Raw genomic sequence first — 12,921 nt, forward strand, 5'->3', positions numbered from 1 at the left:
AAAATGTGATATTTCACTGCAGCAATTCAAAAGGTTCAGGGAATTTGCATGCGTAAGGCTCATTTCAGGATCATGCATCCTCCGACATGGTACAGTTACAACCTGCCAATGCATTCTTTCAATTTAAATAACGATTACTTATATTAAAGCCCCTGAGCCAAGTTCAAGGGTATAGAGAGCTATTGTCAGTTAGGTTGTCATGTCACCCAAGGCCAAAGCAGCCTGCAGAAGTCTACTTTTTAATACATGTTTCGCCATACCAGAAGTTTCATCAGAAGCCCCAATCAATATTGAAAGTGATTTTAATTCCCTTTAAAGCATGATTTAGAAATCCCCTCTTATATTCGATATAAATCCTTTTTATAAAGTGCAGGAATCACTTACATTGTTAAAATTCTGTGACTTGGTCACTTAACGTGATAAAAAAACGGTGTGCAGTCCCAGTGCTGCCACGAGAGTCACGTGTCCCATGCTAAAAAGGCTGCACTGCGCACAGTGAAATCACTTTTTGTCATTTAAAATGCTGATAATGCACACCCTTACACACAAATCAATGACTTTCTTTTATGGTTAGTCATCACCAAGGAATAGCTACATATCTAAGTCTGAAATATTGTTCCAAGCTTACTGAGATATATAGTTGTATAAGGTTCAGTTTCTTAAAAGTGAGGGCTGCTGGTCAGAGATAAACAGGGTCTACTACTGCACGAGTATTTATTTATTTATTTATTTTATTTTTTCCATTTGTAAAGCGCAACAGCTACCCAGAAAGGGTTTTCCGGCGCCGAGACACAGCATAAGGATGTCAAGAGAGATTTCAGGCTATTCAAGTTATTGTTCGAATAGCCAGGTCTTAACGTGCTTTCTGAACTTGACATGATTTTCCTCCTTACGAATGAAGGGAGGGAGTGTGTTCCAGAGGGATGGTCCACGGTGGGCAAAGGATCTGCCTCCCATTTTTGCCAGTTTAAATCTTGGTACACAGAAGTTGGCAGCAGATTGCGAACGAAGATTACGCTTGGGAGTATAGGGGTGAGCCAGAGCTAGGAGGTATTTGGGAGCAGTACCTGCCTTGATTCTGAACATATAGTTCAGGGCTTTGAAACGGATTCTGCATTCAATCCTGAGCCAGTGGAGTTCGCGACGGTAGCTCGAGACTCCCGTATTTTGGGGGATTTTGTGCAGTAGCCGAACTGCAGCATTCTGGACAAGTTGTAGTCGACTGACTACCGCTTTGTTTGAGCCAAGGTACAGAATGTTGCCGTAGTCAAGCCGTGATGTAATGAGGGCATTGACTACGGTCTTTTGCGTGGAAGAGGGCAGCATCCAAATAATTTTCCTCAGCCATTTGATGATGGTAAGGCAAAGGCCAACAACTTTGTTGGCCTGTTGGCTCATGGAGAGGGAGCTATCCAAGATGACTCCTAGATTACGAACTTGAGTCACTGGAGTAGGAAAGTTGCCCATCTGGTTTGGCCAGTGTGAAGGATTCCAAAGATCTTGACGTTTTCCTAAGAGGAGAATCTCTGTCTTGTCTCCATTTAGCTTTAATTGGTTTCTAGTCATCCAATTAAGGATGTTTTGTAGCCCTGATTTGAGGAGAGAAGGGGATGTCGGACAGGATTCAGATAGGGAGAAAATAATTTGGGAATCGTCGGCGTAGGTCATGAGGGTAAGACCAGATTTTTCGGCTAAGTCCGCTAGGGGTCGGAGGTAAAGGTTAAAAAACAGGGGACTCAGTATAGATCCCTGGGGCACGCCGTGGGGGCCTTGAAGGTGTCGGAGCAGGCCAGCGAGGAAGTTATTTGGAAGGACCGTTCCGCCAGGAAGGATCGGATCCATTCAAGCGCTTTTCCGCGGACACCATTTCTGTGTAACACCTTGATGAGGGTTTGGTGGGATATGGTGTCAAAGGCCGCGCTCAGGTCTAAAAGTACGAGCGCGACCGTCTGACCTTTATCGAGGAGATTCCGGATATGCTCCGTAACCCCTAGAAGGGTGGTTTCAGTCGAGAAGCCAGCCCGTAAACCCGATTGTGAGGGGTGTAAAAGCGAGTTTTCTTCGGTAAAAGAAAGAGACATTCATTCTTCATATGATATGTCCCACACATGATAGCATACTACACAATCTTGGCACCATCTACAGCCCACTTTCAAAGAGAAGACATGTGAAATAAATTCACTGGTAAGACATGCAAAACAGCCTGGAAAACCACCTGGTAAGGCTGGATACTTTTCTGATCCGAGATAGAACGTTTAGATTTCAAAGTGAACATTTATTCATTAAAAGAAACTAGAGATGTTTGGTCAGTCATGAGGAAGGGTTAAATAAACGTAATCTTCATGTGACACAGATTTGCATATTCAATTTTAATACCTCAATTAACACAAGTTTTTAATATATTGCATTCATAAATCTCTACATTTGTATCTTATGATTGGATTGCTGTTGCTTATCAGAAGAACAAAGACTAAAGAATACATTAGTTAATTATTTCTACTTCTATATTTTAGGCCTTTTTAAACATTAGTGTAGACCCTCGTGGATGATTCATCATGCTCTTCAGTCAGTCGTTGATAGTCTGATGGAATATCAAGACCATGTAGGGATGGCTTACTCAATGCTTAGGTGCTACTTCATGTTTGCAGGATCCGTACATGTTTATTGTCATGGGTTGAAATTCAGTGCCTGAAAGCATTTCAACATGTGACTGGGCTGTTGGTGTGGGCAGTCAGGCTTCATCCCTTTGTGTGAAATGTGTGGGAGTCCTATTGCAATAAGCTAGTAATCAACAACTTCCATGAATGGGCTACGGGTGAGCTCTTCCTGAAGACGTCTTGCCTTCGTTTAGACCTTTTTGCAAGTCCAATTTGCGAAAGAATGGAAATTGTGGGCATGGATGTAGCAATGAACCGGCATTTGAAACTATTTGGATGGATTCCTCAGAATGTTTTTTGAACAATACATACAATTTTAAATTATATCTTTTGCTCATTTGACAGCCAGTGAAGCCTTGGAATGTTGTATGCAGTTTTTTTCCACAGAGTAAGGGCCATTAATGACAGGAATTCCGTTTTAAGAAGATTAATGCACCGGTTCGTCAGAATTCTCTTGATAGATACACCTGCCTACTAATATATAATTGGTGGTGCATGCCTTTGTCCATTGTGTTGATCACCAGTGTGTAAAACTGCCACCTGTCAAACATGATGCCCATGTTTCTGGACTTTTTTCTCAGGGAAAATGGCTTCTTCCATCAGTTTTGGATAGTAGAAGCGAATGACACAGTAGAAGTACAAGCAATTTTCCCTCTTCTGAAGATGTTGTGATCAAGACATTCAAAGCTATTGCATACATCCTCCCTTACCCCTCAAGGATGTAGCAGAGTATCCTCTGCATGCATAATGTTTACAATGATGATATACTGGTGTACACTATATATATTATGTCTTTTTAATGAGGGTTTGTGCCATTCCAATCTAGAATCACACATTTTTTTAATTCTCCCACCACAGTATAAAAAATACTAACTGATATCCTTGAATAATTGTATTTCCATGATGTTACAGTATGGTAGGATTCGAGGTGTTAAATTGGGATAATAACCAACATGGAAATAATGTAATTAAGAATTATTACACCTTTATTGGTGTTGCTTTTCAATGATTTGGAAGGATTGAAAATGTTTGGCCTTTTGTGGTACCTATAACAAAAGAAAACTGGCGGGAATATAGGTGAATAGTCTTAAAGGAGCATATTATGTAAAAAGGGCCAGTGGTGGCACACCCATCACATTGAAGGGTCAGGACCTCCCTTATGTGCGGAGTGGGCCCTAAAGCTGTAAAGGCAAAACTGTCATTGTGAATGCTGTGTCTCCGTTTAACCAGTAAAACCTGTACATAAAAGGGATGGGTCAGCAGATCCCCTGGTAAGAGAACGTTATTTAGAGACTGCAACCTCACTCACTGCCACACTGATGTCTATTAATTGTCTCTCGTATAGTCCTGCGTCTTGATAAAGGGCAACCCCCTCTGTCTTTTTTGCATGCAGCCAGTCCCTTTCTCCGCACATCAGGCCATGATCCTTCTGTGGTTCTCCAAGAGCACTGTCACCATTGGTGTTACAGTAGAGGCCAGTATAAGCTGAAGTTTGATTTGGTTTGTGCACCAGAGGACCAGGGGCGGCTCCTCCATTACGGCGGAGGAGCGTCGCCCCACTGTTTTCTCGCAGTGCGAGAAGCAGAAACATAAAATGGTATTCTCAATACCATTTTATGTTTTCTGCTTCTCGTGCTGCGAGAAAGCAGAATAGTATGCCTGGTTGGGGCGGGCGGGTCAGGGAGGAGTGGCTTGCCCAATGTTGTGGGCCCTGACTGTCAAACCAGTCACGCACACATAGAGAAAATGGCCTCCCTACAAGCGCCCAGCTGGGCGCCCTCCGCACCAATAACATCACTCCCATTGCAGTGTTGCGATTGGCTTAATGGAGGGGAGGGAGGAGTCCTGCCTCCTGAAAATATTTTATAATTTCTGGTCAAGATATAAATGATACTTCCCAACATCAGCATCCTAATTATCTAGAAACAAGTGTTGGTTGCCTAATCATCTATCCTGGTGTTAAAAAGTGGAGAGAAAAATGACTTCCACTCGCAAAAAGGAACACAAGGGATTTAAAATAATATTTCTATTCAGATATTTGTTTAATCCACCTTTAAGGGCAACAATGTGTTTACTGTTAGACTGGAGCCCAGATGTAATTGTGGTTAATTAGAGAATTCCATAACTATGAGTTGCAACTTAAGTTTGGTAAACGTGTTTTATGATGTGGTGAAAAGGACAGGCTGTCCTGGAAAGCATTTGTTGGTTTCAATAAACACCTGCACCCATCACAATCCCAGCTTTCAAGAACGACATATGTCATGGCGTCCATGTCCTTATTTCTAACCTAAGAGCATGCAATTCCCTAAACCGCCCAACACTTTCGGAATTATGTCAGGAATTCTTTATTGTGAAATTTGTGTACAAGCATTTCTACAGCGAACTTGTTTGTGTCTCTTGGTAAGCCTTCCCACTGGCATTCATTGTCAACTGATCAATTGCACATTGCTCAAAGAACAAAAGCATCTACATAAATAAAATTCAATGCATGTTGTATGTGCATATTATGTCAGTTTATGATTCCAACAATAAAAAAGTAACCAAAGGCAGAAAAGCGCATAAATCACGTGGATGATGGGTGAGGATAGTTCAAGAGAAAAGTAGATGGAATGGTGTGCCTGAATCCAGACTGAACACATCATATTAGTATCCATGATGACCACTGCTAGCACTGGGAAAATATTGTTTATACTTTCTTAACATTGTAATTCTACCTCTAGAAATGATCTAAAATGGAAATTTCAATATTTAACATACATGTTGTCATATTTTTTCTCTCAAGGTAAAAAGGTTTTCTCGTCTCTCAGTTTTTGTTGCGAGGGCGAATTTTTTTTTTACACTACAAAGATAGCATGGAATAAACACCATTGAACTGCATTGAAATGAGAGAACCAGCTTTTTCTCTAATTGAGCTTTTATCTTTTAAATAGTACGTACACTGCCAATCAGTTACAAGGCATAACAGTGGTTTTCACTAGTGACCTAAAATTATTAAGCAATACAGAAATCTGGAAAATGGAAGTGAAATGGATCCTAATGCTTTGTACCTTGTGTTATAAAGAGGCTTTTAAGAACCTTAATGGGTGTTATTGAGAAACACGCGATTGTAATATGTCAATAGATGATTTGTTAATGTGATTCGTGCCCCTTTTAAATGCAGTTAGGTACAACCCACAAGTCTACATTTTAAAAGTTAAAGAGTTAAAGTATTCTGTTTCTAAATTTCAATAGGTTCTAAACACCTATGAATCAAATCATTTTCTAAAAAAAACAAAAAAGGCAATCAAGTCATGAGAGAACTGTTTAGCAGAGTCCGTAGTCCCAAGGCTGACATATGTATAGTGTGCATCAAAAGATAACACACCCGGGCGTGGCCAAGATGGCGTCGGAGTAGGACGCTTTTCCGTGCCTCTCCAGCGCCGATCCAGCACAGCTTCTGATAGCTCGGTGCTGCCTGTGCGGACTGACCCCAAAAGGGAGGCGGAGGTCTCCGACTTGAGGCGGAGTGGTCCGGTGCCGCCGGCGGGAAGCTGGGACGCTCGTAGCGGCTGCAGGAGCGGCGAAGAAGTGCGGCCTAGAGATCCCCGGCCTCGCGTACCCTGGGGGCCGGCCGGAGGCTCGGGGTGGCCGCGGCTGTGAGGAGGGGCCGCCCGCTACCCGCCCGGGGGTTCCCCCCTGCGCCGGCCGCCTGGGACGGACCGCATTGTCAGCGGGTGGAGGCGTGACAGCCCGGAGAGCGTAGGAGGTGACGGGCGCTTTGAGAAGTGGAGCGGAGAGGGCCCAGACCCAGGGGAACGCGAAGGCTCCGCAGAGCAGGCCGAAGGGCTGGTGGGGGCTCCGGCGCCTCCCGGACGCTGCACGGACGGGGGATGCACTGTTGGGCTTGGGACCCCGGCATGGCCTGATCTCTTGACGTGGAGGAGGAATATCTGGGGCGCCCTGCTGGCCCGGGCCTGGTAGGGGGGCGCAGCTGCCTGCGGAGTTGAGGCGCTTGGAGTCGATTGCGGCTCCCCCCCCCCCGGCTGACCCCGGCGGGCCGCCTACACGGGCCTGGGTGAGTGGCTGACACCGGCGTTGCTGAGCTAGGGCGTCTGGGTGGACTGGTGACGCCCGCGCCCTTCCCGGAGGCTGAAGGACACGGGCCTCGACCCCTTGCTGCGGCCTGGGCACGTCTGGGGAGCGACAGAGGAGCGGTGCCTGGAGGGCTGGAAGTGCATGGGACGGAGCACGTGAGGGGGCCGGTTTGGTCGGCTCTCCTGCTGGATTTGGGTGGCCATCGCCTGCACCTGACTGCGTTGCCCTGCTGCGCTCCCCCATCAGGAACTGCTCGAGGGGGGCGGCAAGCTCCCTGTACCTTGGCTTTGGTGAAGCCTGTCGGCTGGACTCTCGGGCTGTGAGACTCGGAATGACGCCTGGTGTCCTGGAGGAGGTCGGGTTTGCAGACGTGCTGCCGCCATTTTGCTTGCCGCGTCCGGCCATCTAGGTGCATCACCCCCACACCTACCTCCCTGGTGCCTGGGTTGCCCGCCGCACCCTTCCTCGGGGGCTTTTCAGCTGTCCCCTGGGGCTGCGACACACGGGGGCCCTCGGGGTACTGACGGCCGGGGGCAGAGTGGTTGGTAGCGAGTCGTGCTGCCCGGCTGGGCCTTGGAGGTGACTGAGGACTCGTCCGCCCTGGTGTGGAGTTCCTGGCAGTATGGCAAACCAGGCCCGCAAGGGGCGAGTGGTGAAAGACGGAGCATCTAAATCTTCGCAACAGCCGGCTTCCCCGGGGGCGAGTGGGTCACCGAGAATGTCCGATGACGAGGCCCCGGCCACCAAGGCATTCATGACCGAACTTTTTGCTTCTATTAAGGAGGACATCTCCGAGCTGCGGGCGCAGCTGGCCTCTGATCTCCGTGAAGTGCGGAGGGATGTTGATGGGATTGGGGAACGAGTGGCGACCCTGGAAGACCATGATTTGAACACGGCCAATGATGTCCATTTACTGCAACAGGATGTCCTTCGTCTTACAGAACAGAACTTGGACCTACAGGCGCACACGGAGGACCTTGAGAACCGTTCCCGTCGGAATAACATTCGCATTAAAGCGGTGCCTTGGGACGGCGAGGCTGGGGACCTCCGTGGCTATGTGACGGACCTGTTTCTACAGATCTTGGCCGAAGACGATGTGAAGGAAATCCAGATGGATAGGGTTCATCGCGTTGGCTTGCCCAGGCGAGGGGGGGGGCCGCCCCCCGATATCCTGGTCTGTGTTCATGACTTTCAGGTGAAAGAGCGTATCCTCCGTAAAGCCAGGGCCATCACTTCGCTGCAGTTTCGGGATCACCGCCCTCAACTCTTTCAGGACTTGGCGGCCTCTACACTCCAAAAACGGAGGGATTTCAGGCCGGTGACCGCTTTTCTGCGGGAGCGCAGCATCGCGTATTCTTGGGGACATCCCTTCAGGATCATCTTCAGGTGGCAGAACAGATTAGTGCAGATACGCTCCCTCCAGGAAGCAAAGGACCTCTTGGGCTTGGAGGATACTACGCCGTCACAGAGGTCGAATGCGTCTCCGTCCCGGCGGCGTCGACGGTCCTCCTCATGGCACAGAGTGGGTTCTTCTCCGGTTCGGGGGCGCCCGGACCGCAGTTCCAGCCAGCAGGAGAGGGGGAGCGCGGTGGCCTCTGTGGCCTCTGCAACGATGCCGGCGTCTCAGGCCAGCTCTGGGGCAGCGTGAGATGATTTATTCCGCGTGGATCGGCGCTGGAGGGGGCACGGACCCCCCCGGTCTGGGTGAATGGATGTACTTTTGGAGAAGACTCCCCAGACCGTGAACTTGGGAGGAACCGGAGAGGTCTCCCTGTCCTGTCCCAGGAGTGGCCGGAGCTCCGCGACCTATGGACCACTGGGACTGTTGAGTATTGTTTTCAGTTTGTTAATGTGTGGGGTGGTTGGGGATTTGAGGGATAGTAGAGGGGTGGGGGTGGGGGGGGGGTGCTGGGAAGGGGGTGGCGACCGGGTGCGGTGTTTGCGTGATATGGTCTGCGTTTAGTGTGTCCTCCTCTACGGCCCATTGCACGGGGTTGCCTTCTGGAACGTTCTTTGCCTCATATGGGCCTATTGGCCCCCTGATAGATTTTGGATACATGCGGGTGGGAATGCTGCGCCTCTTAGACGGGTGGGTCCTTGTACCTCTGGGTTGGACACTAACCTGGCTAATGGTGGCGAGGTGCCTCGCTGTTTGGCCCCTGGATTGTCTGTTTGGAGGGCCGCCTGGTGTGCTTCGTTCTGGGGGAACTGATTATGCTGCTCTGCTGGGGTGGGGGGGCAGTGGGGGTGATTGGAGGGGGATGCTTGGAGTTTGGCCTGGTTCAGATGAGTGTGGAATGGCGATGTCCCTGGTGGGGGTTGGGGCGGGGTCCTTGCTGCCACGCTCCCAGAGCGATGTCTCCCAACTTCAACATGCCTATTGCTGTAGGGACTTGGAACGTTAAAGGTCTCAACTCCCCGCAAAAGCGTCGAAAGCTCTGGAAGTACCTGTTAGATCATCATCTGGATGTAGTGGCCCTCCAGGAAACCCACCTTGCTAGGAAGGACGAACTTCGGCTTCGTCACCGACAATTTCCCCTCATTTACAGGGCATCTGCGTCCACTAAGCATAGAGGTGTGGCCCTAATGTTCAAGGCGTCCCTCCATTTTCAACCCCTGGGTGTGAGCAGCGATAAGGAGGGCCGTTGGCTCATGGTGAAGGGGTCCCTGTATGGTCGACTATGTACCTTTGTAGTTGTGTATGTCCCTAATGCTGGCCAAAACGGGTTTTTTCAGGAGCTGTTGGAGAGGGTGGGGAATTTTGTGGAAGGGCACCTATTCCTCATGGGAGATTTTAATATGGTTTGGGACAAGAGCATGGACAGTTCAGGTGCGCGGCGGGCGGAGTCAGGGGTTTTTTCAGTAGAGACGCAGCGACAAATAGGGGCTTTGGGTCTCGTGGACGGCTGGCGCTTCCTACATCCGCAGACCAAGGACTATACGTTCTTTTCCTCAGTACATCAGTCTTACTCCCGTATTGATCACATTTTTATTAGCCAGGCGCTTAGGGGAGATGCCCAATTCTCCGATAACTTTTCGATCTCCCTCTCTGATCATGGCTTGGTGACTCTTGGCTTGCAATGGCGTGTGGGTGGGGACGGCTGGCGGAGATGGTACTTTCCGGCGGCACTCACTCGGGATGAGGACTCTTGTAAAGCACTTCGGAAGGCAATCGGGGAGTTCATGGCGCTTAACCCGCCCTCGGATACCTCAGTTTATGTGACCTGGGACGCATGCAAGGCCTCCTTGCGGGGCACCTGCCTCGCTCTCAACGCACATCTCAACAAACTTAGGAGGACGGAGAGAGAGACTCTGGAAGTGGAGCTAGCTCTTCTGGAGCAGGCGCACAAGTCCAATCCCTCCAGGGTGACTCTCCGGCCACTAACAGCGGTGAGGGGGAAATTGAAGGCCCACTATAATAATAGGGCTGAGTTTACTCTCCTTCGCCTCCGCCGCACCTCCTATTCCCAGGGGAATAAAGTTGGGCGGCACTTGGCGCGGCAGCTCCACGATAAACGCGAAAAGGACTACATTGGGGGAATCCGCGACCGGGCAGGCTCGGTACACCATGGTGATGCGGACAAAGCTGGCATTTTTGGCCGTTTTTACGCCGCCCTTTATGCAGGTGACGCCCCCGACTCGGAGGCTCAATCTGCATTCCTGAGGGATCTCCCTTTGCCACAGGTCTCTGCGGAGTGGAACGACATGTTGAGTTCCCCGATTACCAGAGAGGAGGTTCTGACCGCCATTAAGGCGTTGACACTCCACAAGGCCCCGGGCCCGGACGGCTACACCGCTCTGTTCTATAAGACGTTTGCGTCTGAGCTCTGCGACTTCCTGGTCTCCCTCTTTAATTCCATGGCATCGGAGGGCAGGACTTCTGACACGATGGCCGAAGCATTGATCACGGTTCTCCCCAAACCCGGGAAGGACCGTGCTGAGTGCGCCTCCTACCGACCGATAGCGCTCCTCAACCTGGACGCTAAACTGTACTCTTCTATTCTTGCGGGGAGGTTGAGGTTGCGGGACTTGATGCCGGCTTTGGTGCAGCCGGACCAGTCCGGCTTCATCAAAGGGCGACAAACCCATGATAACTTGCGGCGTGTAGTCCACCTAATCGAAAAGGCTACTAGATTCCGTATTCCGGCGGTCTTAATAGGCCTCGACGCGGAGAAAGCCTTTGACCGCGTCGACTGGGGCTTCCTGCGTCATACTCTCTCTGCTTTTGGGTTTGACCCTCGCTTCCTTCAGATGCTTGAGGCCAATTTTAGCAACCCTATGTCGAGGGTGTTGGTGAATGGCCACAGGTCTGGCAGTTTCCGTCACTCACGGGGTACGCGTCAGGGGGTATACACCCGTTACGACGCAACTTTTACTCCGCACTACCATTACAACGCGGGCATTACAACGCATGACATTACAACGCATTGCGCTGGGGGGCGCTCTAGGATAAGAGGTAAGTTTAATTTACTATCCAACACCTTCCCTAGGGTCCACGGGGACTGGAGTTAGAATAGTAAATTATACTTACCACTATCCAGCACCCCAAAGCGCTATGCGTTGTAACGGTATTCGTTGTAAATACCGCGTTGTAATGGTATGCGGAGTAAAAGTATGCGTTGTAACGTCATACATCCGCGTCAGGGATGTCCTCTCTCGCCACTCCTCTTCGCTTTAAGTATTGAGCCCTTGGCGCTTGCGATCAGGGAACACGACGGCATTTTGGGCATCCCCTTCGCCGGGGAACAGCATAAAATCTCGCTGTTTGCTGACGACGTGCTCCTCTCCCTTAAGGATCCGGAACTGTCATTACCCCATGTTCATACAGTGCTTTCTGTCTTTGAGAAGGTTGCAGGCTTTAAAGTTAATCTTACCAAATCATATATATTGAACTTGACTCTCCCGCCCGCAGGGGTGCAACGGTTGCGGGCACTTACCCCCTTGTCCTGGTCGACTTCCTCGCTGATGTATCTCGGAGTGCACCTGACGTCTACTATAGGTGCCTTATTTTCGGCCAATTTTACACCCATGTTGAGTGTGCTTCGCACTGAACTCGAGAGGTGGAAGCCCAAGTTCATTTCATGGCTGGGCAGGGTTCATGCTCTCAAGATGGTCCTCCTTCCTAAGCTTCTTTACCTCTTCCAGGCATTGCCTATTCCGGTGGAGTCAGACTATTTTCGTTGACTAAAATCTATGATGCTGAAATATGTGTGGCAGGGTGGCAGGGCGCGAATCTCCTATGCTGTGCTCCACCGTCCGTGTTCGGAGGGGGGGTGGGGTTTCCGGATATGGTCCTGTATTATAAGGCGGCGCAGTTGAGGGTCCTTGTTGAATGGTCACAACGGCTCTCGGAAAAGCATTGGCTCCATATGGACCGGTGTGTGGCCGGCAGATCCATCTGGGACCTGGCGTGGAAACCCAAGGCTGACCGCCCCAGGAATGCGTACATTAGCACCCCTACCAGCACGGTGTTGAAGGTCTGGGATACACTTAGCGGAGACGACCGGTGGACCACCTTCCCTTCTCCCTTTACTCCTATTCATTTTAATCCAGCCTTCCCCCCGGCGTTGTCGGGCGGAACGTTTGAGGTTTGGAGGGAGGGCGGCTGCCGAGCTCTTACTCACCTGTTCCATGGGACAGCGCCACTCACTTTTCATAACTGTATGCGAGATTATGGGGTGCCGCCCGCGGAACGCTTTCGTCATCTTCAACTTTTGCACTGGGCGACTTCAACTACAGTTGGGGACGCCGCTGTAAGACCGCTGACGAAATTTGAGGCTTTCATTCTCCGCACGTCTGAGATGAAGGGGACGATTTCCTTCTTATATCGGATGTTACTTGATACTACGGATTCCCCCCGTCCTCGCTACATGGCCCACTGGGAGGCTACCCTGGGTAGGGATGTTTCTGACACTGAGTGGAGGAACCTCTGGCGGGATGTGACGAAGCATAACCATTCCACATCCCTCCGCGAGGCTCATTTTAAACTGATGTTTGACTGGTATCTATATCCTTCTAGGCTGCATCGGATCTTTCCGACTACTTCAGATAGGTGTTGGCGGGGCTGTGGTGGCTTAGGGGACTTTCGCCACATTTGGTGGGACTGCCCCAGCATTCGTCCCTTCTGGTCCGAGATTCTGTCCCATATTAAAGACATATTGGGCTATCCAATTCCGAATTCCATGGAGTA

General features: G+C 50.0%; 1 protein-coding gene across 1 annotated transcript in view; it reads right to left on the reverse strand.

The window, feature by feature from the left end:
- Positions 1–12,921, reverse strand: part of FAT4 (FAT atypical cadherin 4) — a 386,231-nt gene that overhangs the window by 204,959 nt on the left and 168,351 nt on the right. The gene's annotated exons all lie outside the window — the stretch shown is intronic.

Source organism: Lissotriton helveticus, chromosome 2_1, assembly GCF_964261635.1.
Source record: "Lissotriton helveticus chromosome 2_1, aLisHel1.1, whole genome shotgun sequence".
Lineage (NCBI taxonomy): Eukaryota > Metazoa > Chordata > Amphibia > Caudata > Salamandridae > Lissotriton > Lissotriton helveticus.